This window comes from Physeter macrocephalus, chromosome 16, assembly GCF_002837175.3.
Source record: "Physeter macrocephalus isolate SW-GA chromosome 16, ASM283717v5, whole genome shotgun sequence".
NCBI lineage: Eukaryota > Metazoa > Chordata > Mammalia > Artiodactyla > Physeteridae > Physeter > Physeter macrocephalus.
In genome coordinates this window covers 92,849,383-92,861,499 of record NC_041229.1, presented here as the reverse complement: position 1 = coordinate 92,861,499, position 12,117 = coordinate 92,849,383, and positions in this window count along the sequence as shown.

Sequence of the window (12,117 nt, the reverse complement as noted above, 5' to 3'; positions counted from 1 at the left end):
AATATTTTTATTCACCTGTTTGGTAAGTACATCCTGCCTAGACATGCTCTCCTATGCCATGTTAAAAACTACAGATGAAGTTCCATTTACTGAAACATCCTCATAATTCATCTCTGTGACTCCAAATATTAACTTCATTAATTCATTCTCCACATGATTTCCAGTGATTTTTGAAATTCCAGGTCTGATGATGTTTCTCTCATGTTAAAACCTTTCACTGGCTTTCTATTAATGTAAAATAAAAACTCTTTAACTTGGCTCATAATGATCTTTGTAATCTGACTCTTTCTGTCTCTTCCAACTTTGTGTCATTCTTCTTTCCATCTTGTTCTACCCTCCATTTTATTTGATAAACTAATAATTTGTAGTCACCAGGATCTCTCTTGCTTCTGGGCTATTTTCCCTTAGTCTGGATGCAAGAGTGATAGTTTTCCAATGATATCTATTCCATTCTTCTTATTGGACACATGGCTGCCCAGCTAGATTTATGTCCTACTGTCTTTGCAATTAGGTAAAGTCACATGGCCTAGTATTTGCCAACCAAAAGTAAGAAGTGCTGTGTGTTGCTTCTAGGACTCAGTCTGAATATACTGGGTACACCTCTTTCACATTCTTTTCACATTTTCCACTGCTTGCAACCCAGATATTGTGTGACCAGCTTTGACAATGATAGCAGACAATAATTATGCCTTAGAAAGTTGAGAAGCAAAGATTGAAAAGAACTGAAGTCCATAACTGACAGTGAGAAAAAGAGCTGTGTTGCTGACCTAGGCATTCTCATTTGAACTATCTGCAAGAGAGAAATAAACTTTGTGTTTTATGTTATTGTATTGTTGGGCCTTTTTGTTACAGCATCTCAGTCTTTGCTTAATAAAAGTCTTCCTTTTCCTTGCTCTTTGCTTTGGTTGGGATATTTTTACCTGTTTTTTATGTCTAAATTTAGATATCTTACTTGACTGACCTCCCACCAAGTCCAGGGACCTCATCTATGTTCTTTCAATGGTATCTGGTTCTTAAAAATATTACCTAATATTTATTGATTATGTGCTGTATGTCAGGCACAATTTAAGCATGTATGTGTCATCCTATTTGATATAATAATCTTATTAAATAGGTATCAATACCATCTCCATTTTATAGATGAAGAAAACAGATTTACAGAGAGGTTAAGCATGGCTGTATTTTCCACAAGTTAGCTGCAACAATGTTTCTTATCTTATGTGCTCTCTTATAGTGTGACTTTAAAACATCTCCCTTTGAGATATGCAGTCTGTGTTTCCTATATCTGATTCTGGGTGGCTTGTGACTACAGAAGAAGAGGTAGTCTCTGACTTCTAAAGCTAGATTGGGAGCTGTGTCAGTGACTCTCAGTGGTTCTCTTGGGATGCTCACTTTTGAACTTCTCAGTAACCAGATAAAAGATCTGAGGCTGTAATGCTGTGAGGAAGCCGAGATAAAAAGGACTGGCCATAGTGCTCTGGCCAACAGCCAGAGCCAAAGTCTCAGCCAGTGTCTTATTGCTAGACATGTGAATGAAGACTCCCACCTCCTGATGATTTCAGCCCTGAGTCATCCCCACCTTGAGCTTCCAAGACTTATTAGATGAAGCTCGAAGCATATGGACTCGAGATAAGTTATCGTTATGCTCTCTTTAAATCCATGATCACAGAATCTGTGAGTGTAATAAAATGATTGTTAAGTTTTGGTGTAACTGGAACATTGCCCAAAGTAAAAAGCTTAGTAAGTAGAAGTTCTAAGATTCAAAGCTAAATAGTCTGATTCCAGAGCCCTTAGATGTTGCATCCCTTGTGCTTATTTTTTATATAGAAACTTCTTGTTTATTTGTTTGTACCCCCAGCCAGTTTAAAAACTGCATTACAGCAGGGATTTTTTTTCTCATTCATCCAAGAAAGCAAGTATTTTTACCTGTTTTGTTCATTTCTGTACCCCATAGTCTGGCACAGTGGCTGATACACAGTAGGCACTCAATAAATGTTTGATGAATGAATATCTAATAGGGTTTATGATTGGAAGTACTGAGACTACTGACTGCATCTTGTAGAATTCCACAAGCCTCTAGTATAAGGTAATGTTTATTAAGCATCTACCAGACTGGATACTATGCTAAACACTTTAAGGATGTTCTTATTTAATCCTTACATCCCCATAATGGAGGTGTTATTAAGAGACTCATTTTACACATGAAGAGATGAAGACTTTGAATTAGTAAACAACTTACTCAGGGCCCCATAGTTACTAAAAGAAAAAGTTGGGATCTGAACTTTGTTTGACCCCAGCCTATGCTCAAAGTCTTCGTTTGCATTTTCCTTTACTCTACTCCATTCTGCACTCTAAGGTGGGAGGCTGTACTCTTTGGATTGTATTGACTAGGGTCTTTTTCCATCTGGCTTTTGATTGGGTTTAGCCAATAGAAGATACCACCAGGAGATGAGAGGGCAGAAGAGAGAGGTTTGTGATATTCATTTACTCATCTCTCTCTGCCAGGCTGTGGGCTGTCAGAGATTGCTAAAGGCTCCAACTTCTGGGGAATGCCTTCTCCTGAGCTGATTTCTCTCCAGGTTTCTTTAACAAATCCCCACCCTTGCCTTCATGCTTAGGAATGGTAGTAGATTCCAGCTATTTCTGGCAACTGATTTCTCTTAATTCTTTTAACATCTTTGTAAATATTCCTTCATTAAACTCTCTTTACTCAGCACTTCTGAGTATGTCCTCTGCAGATCTTCCCTGACATACATGGGGTAGGGCAGAGGAACATTGAGGCATACATACCATATGTTGAAATATTTAGGAGAGTTAAATCATTCTACAAGACTCTTTAAAGAATGTTCCATTCTCCTACCTTACAAATGACTTGGGGGACCAGGTTTGAATGTAAGATTATTGGACCTCTTAAGTTCCAAGCTGGAACGTGGAGACACCCTGACTTGCCTCTCTCTTTTACCTAAACACCATCCAGCACCTTGAGGGGCCTCATACATGTATGTATAGACACTCCAGCTCAGATATTGAAGTTGTCTGCAGACACACAACCCTCTCTTGGACATCCTTTGAGCTTATGGGTTTGCATACTGGTGGTGTATCTTGCCTTAGGCAAGTTGAATCTTTTGAGGAGGCCCTCACAGAACTTCCAAGTGGATACAGACTATTTGGACAGGAAATTCCAGGGGTGCCAGGTACCTGAAACATGGTCTAGAAAAAGGACTGTGGTTCCCAGAGGACACAACTCCTTAGGCCATAGATTTTTTTTTTTTTTTTTAATTAATAGAGAAAGATGTGGCTGGAAGAGGACTAGAGCAGGGTGCTAAAACATGGGGTAGTTGGTAGTCTATGGTAGACTATGTCATCTCTTTCAGGACCCTGGCTAATGTATCATATTTCACCCAGTAGGTTTCATACCTCAAGAATGCAATGAATATTTATTGGTGAAGTCAGTGGTTGATGTAATATCCAGATCTTCTGGGCAGAAATCTTAGTTTACTTCAAGATTTAAAATTTGGTGTAGACACAGAATTTTTCCTTTTGTCGCCTTTGAGTTTGAAATGTTAGCTAATAGTGATCACCGTGAATGTCTTGGATAATGTACCACTTGTTGCAAAAGTAAGTTTGTGCCAGACGGATAATTCTAATTTATTTCCAAGTGAGTAGGCCTCCGTGAGTTAGAAAATTTCTGTCAGAAACTGTACCAGGACTCCAGGACTCTACCAGAAACTCTACCAGGTGACAAAGAAAGAACACTTACTTAACTGGCTGGTTCATTTTCTCTGGTTTCAGAGAAACCCTGACAAAAGCCAAACAAGGTTTAGAAAACATTCATATTGGCTATTCCTAAGAGAGAAAGTCCTAAGATTTTAAACACTGTGTTTTAGGGTCATTACTAGTAATTTGGAGTATTGACTGATAAAGGCTCCCCTGTCTAGAGTTTGGTCTATGTATCCACTTATATTTTCCTTCTCTTCCCAGCAGAAATGGGATTACCAGCAATTACTCTTAGGTTATCAGTCAGAACCTGTGACAAGTTGAGAGACATGTCCTCTATCACCACCACTTTCAGATGGAGAGTACCCACCTGCATTATCACTGTAACTCATGGTAGCTGGGCAGATAAATAGTAACGAGCTAAGTTGATCAAAGGGATCAATAGCTACTCTGAGCTTACTTTATGGTTGGGGTGCTCCCCCTTAAAAAGGCCATGATAGGGCTTCCTTGGTGGCGCAGTGGTTGAGAATCTGCCTGCCGATGCGGGGGACACGGGTTCGTGCCCCAGTCCGGGAAGATCCCACATGCCGCGGAGCGGCTGGGCCCGTGAGCCATGGCTGCTGAGCCTGCGCGTCCGGAGCCTGTGCTCCGCAACGGGAGAGGCCACAACAGTGAGAGGCCCGCATACCGCAAAAAAAAAAAAAAAAAATAGGCCATGATAATAGTGGAAAGAGGAAGAACAACCAACAGTTACCTCTGATTGAACACTGCCCAATGTTCAGATTACAGTGTTCTGGGCAAGTGAAGAAGTTAAATGGCAAAGTTCTATTTCACATGTTTTTATTTTTAAAAATTGATTAATAAGTCTCTTGTCCTGCAAAGAGATCGGTTTAGTTCCAAAATCTCAGAATGATAGAATCCCTAAGCTAGGGACTGAACCCATGATGACATAAGCATATTTTCTATTTCACAAAAGATTGAGAAAAATCAACTTGTCTTTCACTATAGAGAATTTGAGAACTGCTCTAGTTACACACATCTGACTTATTTAATCATTTTTTCTTCAAATCAAAAGACTACTACCTGTGACATGTCAGTCATTTTATCAGAGACGAGAGATAAATTGGTGAACAAAGCCAGCCATGATTCCTTGCTCTCAATAAAGTTCAGTCTAGTTGAAGGGATAGATATTAATCACATTTTTTTTAACACAGGTATAAAATTGTAATTCTGGAAAGGAGGCATGCTAAGTAAGGATTTCCTATAAGAAGAATCTAAGGATATATATGAGTAAGCTAGGTAAAAGAAGGAAAGAAAGAGCATTCCAGACAGAAGAAACACCATATAAAAGATCTCTGGGGCAATAGGGAACATTACAGACAAGTCGAAGAGAAAATACAATTTTTGGGTTTAGACACAATGCTGAGAGGGATTAGGGCATGGTACAGGAGTTATACTGGGCCAGACTAAGAAGTTCCTTGTGGACCATATCAAAAGACTTTTGTTTTTATTCTAAGCCTATTAGAATAGCATGTAAGGATTTTAAGCAGAGAAATGAATTTATCCAATCTAACTTTGAAAATTGTTTTTGGATTACTGAGTGGAAAATGGATTCTTGGGCAACCTGAGAAAATCAAGGAGACCAGTTTAGATCCTGGATCTAAATTGTGGATTGAATTGTGTCCCCCAAAAAGATATGTTCAACTCCTAACCTCCAGAATGTTTACCTCAGAATGTGGTCTTACTTGGAAATAGGGCTTTGCAAAGGTAATTAAGTTAAAACGAGATCATCAATGTGGGCCCTAATCCAATATGACTAGTGTCCGTATAAGTGGGAAATTTAGACACAGAGACAGACATGTACAGAGGGAAGATAATGTGAAGACCCAAGGAGAAGACAGCCATGTGCCAGGAGTGATGCATCTACAAACCAAGGAGTGCCAAGGATTACAGCAAATACAGAAGCTAGAAGAGCAAGGAAGGATTCTCCCCTAGAGCCAACAGAGCAAACATGCCCCTGCCAATACGTTGATGTTGAGCTTCTAGCCTCCAGAATGATGAGACAATACGTTTATGTGGTTTTAAGCTACCTTGTTTTGGGTACTTTGTTACAGCAGCCCTAGAAAACCATTATAGATGCTATTCCAGAAGACCAAGTAAAAGATGAAGGTAGCTCACACTAAGATGGAAGCGGCAAAAAGAAATGGTTCCTAACTCTCAGAGTACAGTTTTCCCTCAGTATGCCTGGGGAATTGGTTCCAGGACCCCTGCAGACACCAAAATCTACATACGCTCAAGTCCCTTATATAAAATAGTCTAGTAGAGACGGCCCTCTGTATCCATGGGTTCCCGCGGATAGGAAGGGCCGACTGTATTGATAGATATTTAAAAGGTACAATTGACAGGGATAGATGACTGGGTGTGAGATGGAGGATAAGAGAAGAGGAAGGTATCAGTGATGACACCTAGGTTCACCTAGCTTGCTCAACTCGATGAATGGTAGTGCCATTCGCTGACACTGGAAACACTGGAAGGGTACCGGGTTTGTGGAGGAAGATCACCCACCCAGGTTGACTTGGTGGTGTCTATATGAAACCCAAGAGGTGGTGGGATATAAGGTCTGAAGCCCAAATGAAATGTCTGGGCAAAAAATATAAATTAAAGTCATCTTTATAGTGGTAGAGTAATGGAGGAAGGAAATAGAGAGAGGGAAATAGGAGAGAGTTTAGGACTGAGCCCTTGAGGAATACAAACCATTAACAGTTATGTGCAAAAGTATGTGTTTGTCATCCAAACGCAACCAACTCTCAAGGAAGAAGCTTGCACATATAATACACATACATATTTCAAACTTCATCTATATATATGTGTATATATATGTGTGTGTGTGTGTGTATATATATGTATATATATATATATGAACGTAGGGATAATCTATTACTGTGGAAGTTGAAGATTGAGGGATTTTTCCTACTGCAGGAAGGTGGGTGGAATTAAATACCAGCCAAATGAGAAAGGCAAAGGCTATTTACTGAGAGCATGCTATAGCAACAGAGTCTGCTGCTCTCTTGGGCTGACTGTTAACAGAAGTTATTGTTTAACTTCCTGAATTGTTCCTAGAGATACCAACCTGCTCTCCTGAAAGTCTGACTTACAGCAGGCTCACTTCTTAGGCTGTTTATTGTAGGTAAGGGATTGGTTTCCTGGGCAGATGGTTGCAAGTTGTGGGACAAGGTTCTATTTTTATATATGATCTGGCCATTGTTCCTTTGTATAATCAGTCTCTCAGGTGACATTAAGGGAGCCAGGGCACCTCCTGAGGGCACTGTCTAGAGTAATAGCCTGAGCAGGAAACCAGCTAGCATAGATTCATATTTGCCACATATAGCCAAGGTCATGGGTCATGAGAATTGACAAGGATTATCATTGTAATCCAGGGGAAGAGCTGGTGGAATCTCTGCTGCAGCCCAGAGATGTGCATTTAGGAGTTCACAGAGAATTGCCTAAAAGTTGAGAGGAATTTATTGGGATAGGTATACTTCACTTGATCTGATCCCTAACCCCATCATAGACTTCATTTCCTATCTTGCTCTCCCTTAGCCCAGTCTAGTCAAGAGGGCCTTCTTGCTGCTTCTGCAATATGCTCACGGTGCTCCTCTGTTAGAACATTGCAGCTTCTGCCTGGAAACCTCTTTCCCTAGGTAGTCACCAGGCTGACACTGAACTCTGCTAAAACGCTACAAGATTGGAAAAATCTTCCCTACCCACACTATGTAAAATAATTTTCTCCCTCCTTATCAGTTGCTATCCCATTATTCTGCTCAAGCATTTCCTTAGCACTTATTACCTCCTGACACTGTAATATAAATTCATTTATTTGTATTGTCTGTTTCCCTCACTGGAGTGCCAACTTCACCAAGAGAAGGCTTTGTTCAAGCACTATCTCCAGAGCCTGAAATAATGGCCAGTCCTTAGGAAGTTGGAAGTGAACAGTTAATGAATGAAAGAAACGTGAAAGGTCCAGATGTTCTCTCAGCTCTATAGGTGAGTTTGTATTCAGAGAAACAGAGTTTTGTTACTATTACTTTACCATATTTGCTCTCCGGTCTGATATGGCCTAGGGAAATTTGTACAAGGTTTGTAAAGACAATGGTAACTAGGGAAGAGAATAATGGCCAAAAAGTTAGTAGTATTCTACCCATGGTTAGTCCCTGGCTCTGACCTCTGCTACTCTGGTTGTGCAAATGCTATCATTAGGAGAAGCTGGCTGAGAGAATATATGAAGACTATCTGAACTATTTTTGCAACTTTTCTGTAAATTTAAAATTAGTTTCAAAAAAAGTTTAAAAATGTTCATAGTAGGCATTTTGAGATAGGAGATCTCATGGGATTTTCTTTATTTATATTTATTTACTTCTCTTTATTTTCCAAATTTTCTTCAATGACCATTTAATTTCTTTGAAATAGGAAAAAGTTGTAAGTTAAAATAAAAAATACATGCCACCCAGACATATGCATGTTGTGGACTCAATCTCTGATTTTCGAAATAAATGAATGGGCAGAAGATTAATCAAGTTTGGTTTGAGGCTTATGTAGCAGGGAATACTACTACAAAATCTTTACAATCTTAAGTTTAAAATGTGATAATTCTTGAACAAATTAACATGATATTCCTTGCATTATAATCATAACATTCCCCAAATGATAAAATAAGGTATTTTTGTAGAATGGCTGCATTGTGATAAACTTAAACCCAGATATCAAACTACATCATAAACTGAATAATGTATGGACATAAAGAAGTCATAATAGTTTAACAATTAAAAAAGATACAAAAGCAAAACCCTTGATGACTCTGAAATTTAAAACAGGCATATAGTAAGCAGTAACTCTGAAGTAGCTTTGATCAGGACATTAGTGGAGTACTATATACTATTATGGAAAATGCATTTTGAAAGGAAGTAGTTGAAATTCAACTGGGAATTTTACCAAAATTAAGGTGAATATGGGATTCTGATTCAACATGACTTAGTATCTTTCCAGAATGTGCTAATTATGTGCCATGGGAGATCTAGAGGAAACATAAGGCAAAATCCCTGACTTACAAGAATTTAACAGATGTGTTAATAAGGCAATATGCACACAAGCCCAGCAGAGACCTTCTGATGAAGAGGTAAAATAAATGCGCTAACACATTCTGTACAATTAACACCATGGGCAGTCAGCAAAGTGAGCAGAGTTGAGCAGAGTTACGAGAAACAGTTTCATAAAAAAGTAGACACCAAATCATCCACACAAATGTCCATTTTAGCTGAAGAAAGAGGAAATAGAAGATGGATTTCCAAAAGAAGATCTTAAGACTCTCAGTCTCTACCATATCAGATCAAAATGGTATATGGGAAACTTGAATATTATGCTAAAAATATTCTGCCCCAAATTTCAGAGCATTAGAGTCTCTGTGATTATGTACCACATTTAAGATTTTTCTTCTTTTTATAATAATAATAATAATAATAGTAATAATTAACATTATAGAGCATATTTTATAGTAAATAATATGCAAATAATGTTAGACACATTTTCTCCATCCTGACAATAGCCGTTAATTTTATCTGAGTTTCAAAGAAATTAAATAACTTGCTCAATTCAATCAACCAATAAGTGGTTGGAGTCTATATTTGTCTATTACTAACATTTGAACTCATCTCTAATATTCTATACTGCCTTTCCACTCTTGGGACAGTCACAGATATTGAGGCATGAATCCAATCCTATATTAGATCAAGTAGAAATTAGGTGGAGAGTCACCTGATGCAGGTATTTTACTTCTCTCTACCCCGAATCTGACTGTTTAAGTCAGCGTGGCTTAATCACAGATAAGCTTACCTATAAGGATCAGATTTCTGTGCCAGATACTGTTTGAGGTTATAACTTAAGATCACTCTCTTGCTGTCTCTACATCTTTGAGCCCTTAAGAGGTAGTACTCATATAAGCTGTCTATGGTATGGAGAACTTTATTTATTAATCTATAATAATAGATTTTATTTTGGCTTGTCATAATGTCTGGCTTCTGAAATTCTATCTAGGAGGAACTGAGTGATATCATTCAGGTCAGTGGGTGTGTTGGAGGGGACAGGGATTAGGGACCCTATCTTGAATCCACATTTGCATGCATGTACACCATTTCAGAATTAAAGTAATCTTAGATATTTAAAATGTACACTTTGCATAAGATTTCCATAAATATTCATTGTCCACATCAAAGGTAATTATTACCCTTTCATGTTAGGTCACAATGGAGAAGGCTGATGAATTTGTAATTATAAATTTTTCCTGACACTGACTCTAACTTTTGACTCCCAACATCCCCTTTTCCACAGATGACTACCTGTATCCTGCCTCTGATTCCTCAGAATTTAGCATAATCCTGGGCCAGGTCTCTTAGCAACAATAAGACATTCTATTAATCAACATAAAGTACTTTAAGTCTCACCAACTGAAAAAGCACTATGTAGGAGGCACTTGTGCACCAAAAAAAAAAAAAAAAAAATTATTGACTATATGTGGTTAGGGAAAATTATTAATGAATTCATGAATTCTATACTTCTATTTAAATATCTATATTTTAGAACATTATTTGTTAAAAGTGTTTGGTCTATAATAAAAGAGAATTTGCTGAACCGAGATCCTTGGTATGGAGTGTAAAATCTGTGGAGATGCAAACACCCTTTCATTTACTAGTGACCCTTTGGTGATATAAGTGCCAATAGTACCAATCCCTAGGATTATTATATGCTCAACTGTGGATAGAATATCTTCTTTGGCCACATTAAAACTATGTTCTATAACTATTTTTTCCTTTTACTAATTAAATGTCAAAAGTGCTTTGAAATTATATCAAGTATGTATTAGTAAAATAGACTTTATATTTTATATAAAGGTGTGAATTGAAATATTTAAGCTTTATCAATATGTTTGTCTTCATATTAAGGACAGGATAAAGTAAATGGGTAAATCGGTAGACGGAAGACATAAGGAGAAAGCAATCATAGATGACGGATGGACAGATAGATAGATGATAGACAAATATATTTAAGCTTGAAAAATAACTCTTCCGTAAATTTTTACATTTGATCATAAAAAACCTCTAAAGGTAGTAATTCTCCATTTCAAAAGTAAGAAAACTGTAGTTCGAAGAAATTAATCACCCAATTCACAGAACTGAAATGGTACCACCAAAAATCAAGTCCATTTCTTCTCTCACACTGTTGGCTACTCTATCCCATCCTAATACCAGATTTTGTGTCAGAACAGGAGCAAACTTGACAGTGCAACAAGTGAGAAAAAGACTCAAGGCACAAGGTTACACAAGTAAAGGTACAGATATAAGGCCCATGCTTTCACAGCTGTGACAGGGGACACTTTGGAAAGGAAGGGTTATTTATGGGAAAAATGCATCTAAGCAGTATCAAAATTATCTGGCAAAATCTAGAATGAATGCTTATCTGTAATATAACTAAAAAAGATGAAATATATGTTATATGACATCAAAATACAACATATCCCAATTCATGATATTATATTACATTATGTATTGTATTACAATTTGGGTTTACAGATCAATTGCTTATGAAATGTTTACTACCTCTTCCCACCTTTCACTCCACTCCCACCCCTAAAACTGCTTCTGCTAAGAACCAGTTTCCCTTTAGTGAGGATTTATGATCATAGCTCTAAAGTGGTCCGGAGGGGAGCCCTGGAAGCTCATTTTCCCCGCCACATTGAATATGTACACGCCACAAAATCAGCTACCTAGTGAGTTAAAACCCCATAATTGCCATAGTGAAAGGAAAATTACTCAAGCAGATTTGGTTAGCCATAGTAACAAGACTTATAACCTTTATGAAGGCCTTTGGGCCCTAATTATTCAGCAGCTGCTGCCAGGGCTAAAACTAACCCACGTCTACAGTAGTGAATTTGCATTTCCCTTCCCCTGAAGCAGGCTGTCTCATTCGTTGTTGTACCTGACCTATTTTTGAAGCCTTCAGCCCCTATCAATAACAAAACTCCCTCTCTTATCTTCCAACTTGAAGAAGAAAAGTTGTCATTAATAACATTTAGCAAATCCAAAGGCCTTTAAAGACATAAGATTAAAAAAATCGTATAGAAGGATAAGCTCTAGCTACTTTTTAGCTGAGTAGTAGACACATGATGTCATCAAGCAATTACTTAATGGGTCAGGTCTTTAGGGGACTCTAAAAGAAGTCACTGCCATAAGAGGAGCTGCCTTGATAAACGATTCATCGAAGATGATTATCTAAACATTCTGGTTATAATCAAGACCATCTGTTAGTTACTTCTTGTGGAAATGTCAGAGCTGAGAGTAGTTCCCTGACTTC